We start from the raw sequence: 13118 nt of genomic DNA, 5'->3' as shown, positions 1-13118 counted from the left end.
TTGGTGATATTATTTGATGTTCATTGTATCTATCACTAATTGTTTTTTCTCAAAGAAAAAAATGTTCCTGTGTAATGCCAACACAATATTCACAGTGCCTACAGTGGCTATGAATGTGCCAGCATAATTCTGAATTGCAAAATATAACAGACTCTCCACATAGAAAACAGAACAAAACATTTATTCCAACACCATAAAGCTGAATCCCAACTCCAGAAAGCCAAATCCATCATAGCAAAAATGAAATCTATATACAATAATAATGCAGAGGGCACCATCCCCAAACCTTCCCACAAATGAACACTCATTGCTCTCTGCCTGCTTCTTCTCTTTCCCTCTGCTCTAACTGTTCTGACCAATTTCCTCTGGGCTCTGCTCCAGCTTTCCTGCTCCACCCTTCCTGCTCCACATATTGAGTAAGCTCCTCCTACCACAGACTTCATGTAACTCAAATTCATATGACGGGCTTCCATGTGACTCAAGTAGGTCATATAGGTCTAGTAATGGATGAGAAAGATCTTTCCATTTACATTACCATTATATCCTGGCATAAAAATGAGAGGTTTCTATGTTGACTTCTCTCTTTCCTTCTTGAACCATTGATTCTCCACTGATTCTCACTATCATCATCTTTTCCCACCTTTGCAATGAGATCACAAAATATCACAGTGTACATTGATTTAATCTGTAGTCTGACTGATTTTTTCATAAAATTTCTCTCCCTTTTGATCCTCTGTAATTAATGTTGGTGGGTATGCTGCTATTTTCATTGTGATCCTTTTTTTTTTTTTCAAATACTTATCAGTTCTGCAATATAAGATGACCAAATACTCCATGAAATAATGTTTCTTGTTGCCTTTGGGTATGCAATAAAACCAGCTCCTTTCTAAGTAGTATGTGCAAGTCATGCTCAATCTACCTGCAAATTCCTTTTTTTTTTGTTTTGTTTTGTGCTGTTTTTATTTATGGCAAGAATGTCAAACTTAATATAATTCATCTCCTCCTGTAGAAATTCTACTCACTGATTAGTTGCTAAACAAAGATCTAATTTTTAGAATACCAGTGGTCAGATAAAAATGTATAGACCTATAAACAATCTAATTTATGTTCCCAACTTTAATAATAAGAGGTGCTTGACACTTTATATTCCTTTTAAGAAGAGAAAAACAGTTTAAAAAACACCTCAAACTTTTATGTGTCTCTCAATTGCTTATTTTTTATTCCTGTGGGTCCTGTCGCTGGAGAGAAAAGAGTTAGTTTGCCCCTGTCCAATTTCTTTTTCTCTTGCCTATGGGAAAGTTCTGAGGTATGACTGAAATATTTTAGCAAACTGCTTAGTGTGCTCACTCCTTTAATCAGTAGTTTTGCTTAAGGTGGCTTTTGCTAGACAGATAACTACCTGCCTTACAGTTTCCCAAACTGTGGATTTAATTAAAATCACAATTCTACTCTAACTGGAACCAATATTGATTTTACACTAAAATATCCAAGGTATAATTTTGCTCAGAAGTCATTGAAGCCCATTTATTTGCCTCTTTCCCCTCTTTATCTTAGCATCCTCTGCTTCTTTTTCCATCACTCTGCATCTGTCAATGCAGAAATGAAAACTAACTGCACAGGATTGAGGAACATTTTGTATTTTTCTTTTTTCAAGGATAACTATAGTGAAAAAGTTCATTGCTAAATGGCCAACCTACTGGTGATGAACCTCTCCATAGTTAGTGAGACTGGTCCTCACTAAATTAGATTTAACCTGTTGCCAAGCCTGGTAGGTCCTTTCAAAATTTTTATGCTCCTATATCAAAACCTTCAAGAGCTCAGGTGAAATTCATCTCATGATGAAGCACCAGAATAAGATTTTTTTTGGCAAATATCAGACATACAAAACAAAAAATTGCAACAGTACCTGCTCTCCTGGATCTTACATTCTGCTGGGGGAAATAACATGTATACCTACAAGGATGTACAAGACAAATCCCTGGGGAGTCACAAGAAGGTCATAGGTAAAGGTCTCATGGAAGTGATAGCATAGGACTTTTAAACCAAGTTAGGAATTTTTTGAGACAAAGGTGAAGAAGGAGTAGATTGACATGGGCAACATTTTATACCAAGTCATGGAGACTGGAGATGGAATTTTGCATATAAGCAACAGCAAAGAAATCTTTTGGCTGGAGTGTGTGTGCAAAGGGAAGTAATATCTAATAAGACTGGAAAGAGAAATTGAAGTCAGCTTATAAACACCTTGAAGAGCCAGAATTTGTATCTGATTCTAGAAGAAATAGGGAACCATTGGAGTTTATTGAAAAAGGAAATAATAAGGTCAACTTTGTACCTTAGTAATAAATGAAGTATCTACAATCTGCCAATCATTGTACTAAGTGTTATGGGTACAAATGCAAGAGTTAAACATCCCGTGACCTCAAGGAGCTCCTGGTTTGCATAAGGGAAGGCCACACTTACACAGGAGAATTGGCCAGGGAAGGGAATTCTGATCTGGGGAGTTAACAATGATGATGAACTGAGCCATAGGGCAATTGATTGTCAACACACTTCCTGGTGGTAATGACAGTATTAATTTGATTGTTTTTCCCAGAACAAAAATAAGGGTGAGGAGTTTTTCTTGAAGTGGGAGGGTAGATGGTAAGACATCCTGCCTCATAGGTTCTTATTTCTTGGTGGACCACTGAATAGGATATGAAGGATGTTCTGGGATTGGCTATACATAGTAGGCTAGGAATACCACTTAAGCAGAAACATGGAGAATGGATTGTAGAGGGGAGAGTCCTGGTACAAAGAGAGTATATTAAAACCCCAAACCTAAATATATGATAGCATGTGAAAAAAAACAATTTACTTAATACACTTATCTCACAACCTACTAAACCACTTTTGTTTTGTCTTTATTTCTTCATTTTTTTTTTCTTCTGGTCAAATTCCTTTCTCTCTTCCTGTCAGTCTTTCACTAATCTTTGCCTCTTTCTCCTGCTCCATTCCCTGCTTCTTCTCTGTCCTTTTCCCTATTTTCCTTTCCCATCTGCCTCAGCTCTTCCATGTCAGCATATATCTTTGTGTTGTTTGCCTTTTGGAGGGCAATTGGGGTTAAGTAACTTGCCCAAGGTTACATGGCTAGGTTTTTTTGTGGGGTAAGTGTCTGAGGCCGGAACTGAACTGGGGTCCTCCTGACTCCAGGGTTGGCCTTTTACTCACTGCGCCACCTAGCCGCCCCAGCAAATATCATTGTTATTCAGTCATTTCAGTCATGTCCTATTCTTTCTAATCCCAGATGCAGTTTTCTTGGCAAAAATACTAGAGTGGTTTACCCTTTTCTTCTCCAACTCATTTTTCAGATGCAAAACTGAGGCAAAGAGGGTTAAGTAACTTGCCCAGAGTTACACAGCTAGTAGGTGTCTGAGGTCACATTTGAACTCAGGAAGAAGAGTCTTCCTTACTTCAGGCCACGGACTGTAGGTCCACCGTGCCACCAATCTGCCCTCATTATAAATTAGCTATCCTTAATAATAGAGTTGGAACTTCATTTTTAGGATTTAGTTTATGTACCCAACTTTAATAGCAAGAAGTTTTAATACTTTAAATTCCTCATTGTAAGAGAAAAAAACAACAATCTAAATCCCTGTCTCCCAATTGCTATTCTTTTTTTTTGTTCCTGTGGGTCTGTGTCACTGGAAAAGGAAAAAAAATTCTCTACCCTTGTCCTGTTTCCTATTCTTTTGCCATTTGGGTTAGTTCTAGGACATGGCTGAAGTACCGTAGCAAGTTTCTTAGTGTTTTTACTTCCTTAATCAATATTCTCACATAAGATGGTTTCTACTAGGCAGATAACTAGCTGCCTGACAGCCTTCCAAAGAATGGATTTAATTAAAATCATGATTATACTTTAAATAGAACCATATTAATTGAACACCAAATTACTCAAAACAGATAATTTTGCTTGAAGCAGCAGACACCAGCTTACCTGCCTCTTTCCCCATTCTTTATCCACCACTTTTCATTTTAAAACTATGTATAACTTTAAACTCAAAGAATATGCTTTCTGCATATAATTTAATATGTAATAGTTTCCCTGGTACAGTTACCTGGGGCAGCACTCTTATAACTATGAAGCAAATAAAGATGATTGATTTTTAAGTGAAATTCTAACAGGTCTCATCATACTCTTCATTCTCTAAAAAATTCAGTGAGGCTCAAAGTTTCCAGAGTTGGCCTAGACCCAGGAGGCAGGGGGTTCTTTCATTAAATGTTCTTTAATTCTTGCACACCACTCACAGCTGGATCAAGTTCCTCTCGGGTGGTTTGAGGTCACCTTGACTGGATTGTTTTTATGGGCAGAGGGACCAAAACCTAAGCATGGCCTAGGTGAGCATGTATTGCCTTTAAAGGCTTGCTGCTCTGGGCAAAGAAAGAGTTGCTGTAATTTAAGGAAATCTAATCTCCTCAAAGGCCCTGCTGGGCATTTCGCTGACATCATGTTTGTTCTAGTCTTAACTGATTCAATAGCATGATCATTATGTAAAAAACAAAACACCACAGAAGTAAACAGAAATAGACAAATGAATGAGCAAAACTAGCGTCTCTTTTAGGTCAGAGCTGGAAGAAAGGCCAGTTGGTGTGAAAGTCTATTCTATTTGCACTCTTATATTTGTAGAGCCTTAATTCAGCTTAGTAGGTAAAATGTAAGAAAAATTAACTAATTGTCATTCTTTTTGAGAAAATGAGATAGTATTTGTAAAGTGTTTAACACACTACCTGCAATATAGTAATTGCTTAAGAAATACTTATACCTGAGTGTTACTGAGAAGAGGCAGGGGTGAATGAGAAAGGAAGTTTCAGGTTTGAAGTTTTCTTCTACTCAACTGAAAAAATATATATTGAGTGCCTACTATGTGTTAGGCACTATGCTAGGTTCTGGGGAGATACACACACATACACACACACACACACACACACACACACACACACACACACATACAGCACAGTTTCTGCCCTTGAGGAGTTTCCAGTCTACTGGAGAATACAACACATACACAAATGAGCAAATATAAATTGCATGTGAAATAATTTAAGGAAGAAGAGAGAGCTAACAATAGGGGTTGGTTGTTTTCCATTCTCAAAGATCAAAATGACACATCACTATATTGGGGTCGAGGTACAGTGTGTCCGACTGTGATTGATCAGACCAACGTAAACTCAGAAGGCTCTACCACAAGTCAGACACTAATAGTTCATGTAACAATAGGGGTAAGATGATCAGGCAAGGCCTCTGATTGGAAGTAGCACTTTAACTGCACTTTGATGGAAACTAGGGATTCTGTGGAATAGAAGGTAGGTAGGAAGGTATTCTAAACATTAAGGACTATTTGTCCAATGACAGTGAGGTAGGAGATAAAATGTTGTTTATGGGAATCAGTAAGAATGAAGAGTGTACAAGCGAAAGGAAGAACAGAGAATCACAGAATTTGAAATTAATCTAGTCCAACCCATATCAAAAAGGAATCCCTACTATATGACATCTGACAAATGGTCATTCAGCCTAAGTTTGAAACCTACCAGAAAGGAAGCTCACTACCTCTTGGAGTAATCCATTCTAATTTTGGATGGCTCTACTTCTTATGAATTTTTCATTTTTATTTTTTCTGCGATCAAGCTTAAATTTGACTCTGTAACTTCTGATCATTTCTCCTGGTTTAGTCCTTTAGGGCTAGATGGAACAAGTTTGGCCTTCTGGGACCAAATGGAACCAGTCTATCCCTCATCCACATGACAACAATTATGTCAAGACAGATATAATGCCTAAAAATGATAGTAATGATAAAAATGATAGCTAATATGAAATAAAACTTGTAAGGGTAGGTGAAAACCAGATCATGGAAGGCTTGAACTGCCAACCTGAGGAGTTTTTAGTTTATATAAGAGGCAGTAAGAGCTACTGAAGATTTTTGAGTGTGGAAGGGGATGAACTGATGAGTTTTGTGTTTTAGAAATATCAATCTGGCAGTGCTGTGAAGGGATAGATTTTAGAGAGGGGAAATTTAGAAGCAGAGAGATCAAATAAGAAGTTATCATAATATTCCACAGGAGTAATAAGGACTTACACAAATACAAGTCCTGTATGAATAGAGAGAAGGGGATGAATGTAAGAATTACTGTGGAGATAGCATTGACAAGAGTTGGTTGCGGATTGGATATGGGAATTGAGCAAGAGAAAAGAGTCAAGGATTAATATTAAGTTTTGAACCTTGGTAACCAGAAAGATGATGGTACCATGAACAGAAATAGGGAAGTTTGAAAGAGAGATAAGCTTGAGGGGAAATATAATAAGTTCCATTTTGGGGATGTTAAGTTTGAGATACATATGGGATAGCCATATTGAGATGTCCAATGGGTAGTTTGTAATGCAGGAATTCAGGAGTTTAGGACAGAATATATAGATCTGGAAATTCATTAACCTATAGTAGATAATTGAATATATGAAAGCTAATGAGATCACAAAAAAGGGGAGTCTAGAGAAGAAAAGAGAGTTCATGATAGATTTTTGAGAGAACCCTAACCTTAGTGGATAGGGACTGGAAGACTATGGTTGGTGGTTGGTTTTTGTCCTTTATTCTCAAAGAGGACCAAAATGACATCACTACATTAGAGTTGAGTTACAGTGTGTCTGACTGGCTGATCAGACCAATACAAACTTGGAATGCACAAATAGGTACAAATAGTCTATGTGGACATTTGGGGTGGATTCTCTAAATCTGCACATCTCACATTTCTTCTGAGCTGCTGCAATTCTGTTTTGCTCATAGAGCATAGCACCTTCTTTGATGCAGGCACGCCATGCTGGGCTGTCCTTTGCCAGCATCTCCCATGTCACACAATTATTTCCAAAGTTTTTCAGAGAGAAGCAGGAAGAATATGATGATTCAAAAAAAGAGATAGAGAAAGAAAAGCATACAGGATAATCAAGATCTAAAAGTATCATGGAAGCTAAGGGAGTAGTGAGTGTCCAAGAAATGTCTAGTGGTGGATAATGTCAAAAGTTGAAGAGGTCAAGTAAAAGGAAGATTAAGGAAAGATCATTGTACTAAGAAGTTGAGAATAATTGCTAAACTTGGGGAAGAAGTTAACTGTGAATAGTGTGGTCATAAATAAGATTACAAGTGATTAAGAAATGAGTAGGAAGGGAAGAAATGCAGGTTCTATTGCAGAAAACCCTTTCAAAGAGTTTGGCTAAGGAGAAGAGATTTAGGTTGATAGCCTGAAAGTATGTGAAATCATTTAGGTGTGGTGCTTATCTTATTTCTCTACTAAAACCCTCCACATACTGGCATAGAGATAACAAGATCAAAGGCTTCCAGGGCATGAGGTAGACCATTTATGAAGGATTCATAAAAAAAAAACTCCAAACATGAATGAAAATTAATGTTAATGAGAAGGTATGGGGGATTTGCAGTCTGTATTCATGAGTACTCACATTAGTAAAAAGAGAGATTTTTCAAGGTACCAGATTTATCAATCAACTAAAAGCTCTATGCAAATAATTTTAATAGCAGGTTGACTCTCATGTTTAACTCATTTCTAATTCCTCTAAAATAGGATATAAGTAAGTTGAACATGCCTGGTCTTGTGCTACTATAAAGTTTGCATTTGGGATCATTCTGAACAGTTCACTGGAAATACCTCATGTTAAAAATTGTACTCAATTTTCTTTACTTAGCAAATTTACTCATCAATCCTCAATCTATACCTAAGGAAATATCTGATTTCAATTGATTGAGCTGTTTTTATACATAGGTTGGACTTGGTGGAACTGATACATAATCATGAAAATGGGGGCAGGAGATGTAAAGTGATGCGGTAACCAAAAACAGGTGATACTTTGAATATATTCCAATACACCTGGGGGATTACCTTAAGAGGTGAATGGAGAGAGTGTACTTGATACATGCAGCTTATTTATTGTGTATTCTACAACAACCAAAGACCTCTTGAAGGATGGATGGAGTAGAGAGACATGGTTAAAGACCTCACAGACAGAAGGTCCAATCAATAAGGTAATTTCCTATCCTGGATCCCACCTGACAAGGGATCAATGGGAAGGCATTGTTTCTTTGTAACTTGTTGAAATACATGAAATACAATCTTCACTTAAGAGCACAGACAGACCATGGTCTTAAAATGAAGTAATGAAAGGTGGGGAGAGCCTGGTTACGTGTATTCAGTGGAAATTATCTGTTTTACTTCTCTTGCATAAGGCAGGTTGTAGAATGATACTCTAGAGAATAATAGGGATTTCCATTTAAGCTAATTTTTTCTTTACTACTCAGGGTACACAAAGTTCTGCTGCTGCTGTCTCAAGTCACCTGAGACTGAGGATAGATTGCTTTTCTTTATGATGATATCTCTTCTTAGGTATGACAGATCTAGGGATTTTGTAGGTTTGAAGGACTGCTGTTTTAGGCCTAAAAGGAACATAAGAGAAAATTCAGTCCTAACTCCTAATTTTATAGATTACAAATAAAATTTGGAAAGGCTAAATAGTTTTCCTAAGATTGCATGGGCAGTAAGAGGGCAGAGCTGAGATTTAAATCCAGGTTCTCTGATTTAAATCCTGTACTAGATTTCCTTTGTAACTATGGGTTAATAAAATAATAACATAAAATAGCTCAAATTCACATCATGCTTTTGCTGTTCACAAAATACCATCACCAGGTGGATGTTGCAGGATGGGGCAATTGCAAAGATTAAGAAAACCCAAGCCATACCCTGGAGGGTTGGGAGATCTGGACCCTATGTGTTGCTCAAGCAAGAAAGTATGAGATGAACATAAAATGTCTGTTCAGCAGGATGATAAAATGTCTTTGCTTTTCATGTTGTGAATATTTGTTAAGGCATCCTTGAATCCTTTGTGTTTTAAATACATCTTTTAAGGCTCAGGAAATAAATAGCTGCCCCCAACCTTAGATCAACTTTGCACAGAGAATCTCTCTCTCTCTCTCTGTCTCTGTCTCTCTCTGTCTCTCTGTCTCTCTCTGTGTCCTCTCCCTCTCTCCCTCTCCCTCTCTGTCTTCCCCCTCATATATATGTGTATGAATGTATATTATGTATATGTATGTAAATATATAGTGTCAAGGCACATGATACATGCCCAGTCATTTGGTAAAATGGGAAAGATCAGAGCCCCCACTCTATCCATGGAAGCATCATCAGCATACAGGTAAACCAAAGGGTCATAGACACTAACATTTATATTTATGCCAATTTGCTTTACTGGAATAAATGCATTGTGGCATTCCTTTAGCCTAGTAGTTCATGCAAGTGTTTCATCAAGATAAGAGAAGCATGAGATGTCTTTTTCATGCCTGCTTTTGAAGTAGGGGAACTTACCTAGTTTCAGAGTGCTGGTGAGTAATGGAGATTGAACAAGTGCTTCTGTTTTTCTTTATAAAGAGTTAATTCTCCAAGCTTTTATCTGTGGTCTAAATATTAAGTCATTCTTCCCACCTTCAGCCTTCTCATTACTCTCTATGGCATTTTACTAAGTTCTCAAGTGGGTTTCCCTAGTTTCTCTGGTGACTGAGCTATTGTTTAAAAAAGACCTTGGATAACCTCACCTTGGCCTAGAAGTTTCTGGCATAATTATATGTACTGAAAGTCAATAGGCACACCCAACCAGAGGTAAACTTTGGGTTTACTCAAAGTACAAATGCACTATTTTTTGGCTTAAACAGACAAAATTTTCCTTCCACAAATATGCATTTTAGTAACCTAAAAAAAAACAAACCCACAGGTGATCAAAAAATATATTCTTAGCTTGAGAAATATATCTATCAAAAAGAAAGAAAACACAGCTTATCATTTCAATAATTCATACCTTTCCATGTGTTTCTTACATATGGACATACATAAAACAAATTTTAATCTCACAGACTTGAAACCTTAGAATAAAATCTATATATGAAATTGGTTGTTGTTTTTTTTTTTTAAACCACTTTGATTCTTCCTCTTCTTTTATCCTCTTTATCTATTCTATCACCAAAATCTTTGTTTCTTTCTTTAAAATGTCTCTTGGAGTCACCATTTCTCTACCTTTAAACTGCTGTTATCCTAATTCAGACCCATTGTCACTTTATACCTAGGTTCCTGTCATATGACTCCATTCTCTCCTTTCTTTAGGCTTCATCCTGCATACCTCTACCATAAGGACATCACTTATCATCTTTCTTCCCTGTTCAAGAATATCCTATGACTTCTTTTATTGCCTACTCACAACAAGTCCAAACTCTTCTCATTGGACGAAGCATAGTATAGTGGAGAGAACATTAGTCTTAGGGTCACAATTTCACATTGTGGTTGTTGTTACAAACCTGAGATGTCATTTATTTCAGATCTTCATTTTATGAGTGTGGAAAATGAGGCCTAGAGGAGTCAAGCAAATTACCTAAGGTCATATAAGCAGCAAGTAACAAAGTTAGAATTCAAAATGAAGTTCTTTGACTCTAAATTGAGAGATCCCCTACTATATTGCATTGTGCTAAGCACTGAGAATACACAGATAAAGACAAAAACTATCCCTGACTTCAAGGATATAGAAAATGTACGTCTGATTTTTTTTTCTTTTAAAAATTATTTAATATTTTATTTTTACCCAATTACATGTAAAAACAATTTTAACATTTTTTAAAATTTGTATTTCAAATTCTCTCCTTCCCTCCCTTCTCACTTCATTGAGAAGGTAATCAATTTGATATAGGCTATACATGTTCAGTCATGCAAAACATATTTCCATATTAGTCATGTTTTGAAAGAAAACACAGACCAAAAAAAAAAACCAGCAAGAAAAATAAAGACATTTTTAAAAAGTATGCTTTGATCTGCCTTCAGATTCCTTCATCTATTTCTCTGGAAATGGAAGGCATTTTTTAACACGAGTCCTTTGGAACTCTCTTAAATTATTGTATTACTGAGAATAGCTAAAGTTATTCACAGTTGTTCATACAATATTGCTGTACAGTGTGTCTGCTCATTTCACTTTGCATCAGTTCATGTAAGTCTTTCCAGGTTTTTCTGAGAGTATCCTTCTCGTCATTCTTACAGCTCAATCATAAATATATTTAGTTCACAACCATAAGCTGCAATTTGTCCAGTCATTTCCCCAGTGGATGGGCATCCCTCAATTTCCAATTCAATTTCCAATACAATTCAATTGCTTCCACAAAGAGAGCTGCTATACATATTTTTGTATATCTTGATACTTTTCCTTTTTGTTTTTTATCTTTTTGGAATACACATGCATGTCTTATTAAAACAGTATACATTCTTAAAACAACTGTACACAAAGTAATACAGTATGTTCACACATCATAAGTTAATATAAGGTAATTTGAGGAAGGAGAGGGCTCTAGTGACTAGGGCATCAGGAAAGGCTTCATGTAGGAGTATGCATATAAATTTGAGTCTTAAAAGAAGTTAAAGAATCTAAGAGTCAGGGGAGAGGAGGCAATACTTTCCAGGCATGGAGAATGAACTTTGGTAAGGCACATAAGCAGGAGATAGAATACTTGGTTCAGCCAACAGGAAGCAAGCCATGCTGTTGAGAAAGTAGATTTTATGCTAGAAAGCAATGTGAAAAAAACCTAGAAATGAAGGTTGAAGTCCTGCTGTGAAGGGTTTTAAATATCAGTCAGAGATTTTTAAACAAAAGTTTTAAAATAAATATTTAAAGGGTTTTAAATACCAATCTGTATTTTATTCCAGAAGCAATAGGGAGCTAGTGAAGGATTTTTTTTTTTTAAACAGAGGAGGTATAATCCAGTCAGACTACTATTTTAGGAAGTTTATTTTGGCAGTTGCATAGAATGGTGTTGTCAAACTCAAGTAAAAATAACCACTAAACCTTACCTAACAATCCATGTGGGCCTCATGTTGACTTAGAAAACCACGTATGTTTGTATATTTTCTTTTTACTAATTAATTTTTTGTTATATATTTCCTAATTACATTTTAATCTGGTTTGGGCTCATTTGGGAGTGTTGTAGGATGCATGACACCAATGGACTATGTGTTTGATATCTTTGGTGTAGACAATGAATTGGAAGAGAGAAAGACCAGAAACAAAAAGAAGAGTTAAGACCTTAGTTCCACTGAGAAGTGATGAGTACCTGAGGTAGGGCTGTGTCCGTGGGAGTAGAAAGGAGACAGAATACAGAGATATGTTGGAGGCAAAATCAACAGGACTTGGCAACTGATTGGATATGGAGGGTGAGGGAGAGGGAGAGGGAAAAAGCAAGGATGGTTCTGAGATTGTGAACCTGGGTCACTGGGTGGTATCTTCTTCTGTTGATTATGGTACCCTCAACAGAATAAGGAAATTTAGAGGATGAGTAGACTTAGGGGAAGAGATAATGAATAGCTTTTTAGAAATGACAAACTTGAGATGTGTAAAGGCATATATGTGGAGATATTTAGCAAGCAGATAACAATAAAGGGCTGCAATTGAAGAGAGAGATTAGGGCTTGATATAGATATTTGGGAACCATCTGCATAGAGAGGATATTTGTGTTCATGGGAAATAATGGGATCACAAAAAGAGTGGGTATAGAGAGTGGGGAGAAGACCTAAGACAGAGCCTTGAGGAATAGACACTCTAAGGGGTGTCAGATGAATAATGAACTGACAAAGGACATTGAGAAAGTATGGTCAGATTGTTAGGAGAACCAGAAAGAAGAAAGCTGTGTTACAGGAGTGGAAGAAAGAGAGAATGATTAGGACAAGAGGGATGGATGTCATTGTAAAAAACTGCAAAAAGGCCAAGATTGAGAACTGAAGAAAAGCCTTCAGGTCAAAAGAACATTGGAGCTGAGAAGTGAGTGGGAGGTAAGGAAGTGGAAGCAACAACTATCAATGACTTTTTTTTTTTAAAGCGTTTGGTTAATAAATGGAGAAGTAATATAAGAAAATAGCTTGAAATAATAGCAGGGTCATGTAAGGTTTTCTTGATGATGAAGATACAAGGAGGCACCATAGCTAGGTTTATAGTCATAGCAAAGGATACAGTAAATGAGAGACTGAAAGAGGGAGAGAAGGAGGGAGGGAATGAGGGAGGGAGGGAG

The 13118-nt window shown here is 36.7% G+C and overlaps 1 long non-coding RNA gene across 1 annotated transcript in view; it reads left to right on the top strand.

The window, feature by feature from the left end:
* Window positions 1-7904: 7904 nt before the first annotated feature.
* The window catches only part of LOC138171718 (uncharacterized), a 66573-nt gene continuing 61359 nt past the window's right edge, over window positions 7905-13118 (top strand). The window contains exon 1 of the long non-coding RNA XR_011170957.1: window positions 7905-8060. This is a non-coding gene — a long non-coding RNA (uncharacterized lncRNA). The remainder of the gene's footprint in view (window positions 8061-13118) is intronic.

The sequence above is a fragment of the Petaurus breviceps genome, unplaced genomic scaffold (assembly GCF_028583685.1).
Source record: "Petaurus breviceps papuanus isolate PSGF00001 unplaced genomic scaffold, PetGlider_PUasm1.0 458, whole genome shotgun sequence".
Lineage (NCBI taxonomy): Eukaryota > Metazoa > Chordata > Mammalia > Diprotodontia > Petauridae > Petaurus > Petaurus breviceps.
This window is presented reverse-complemented; position numbering and strand designations above follow the sequence as displayed.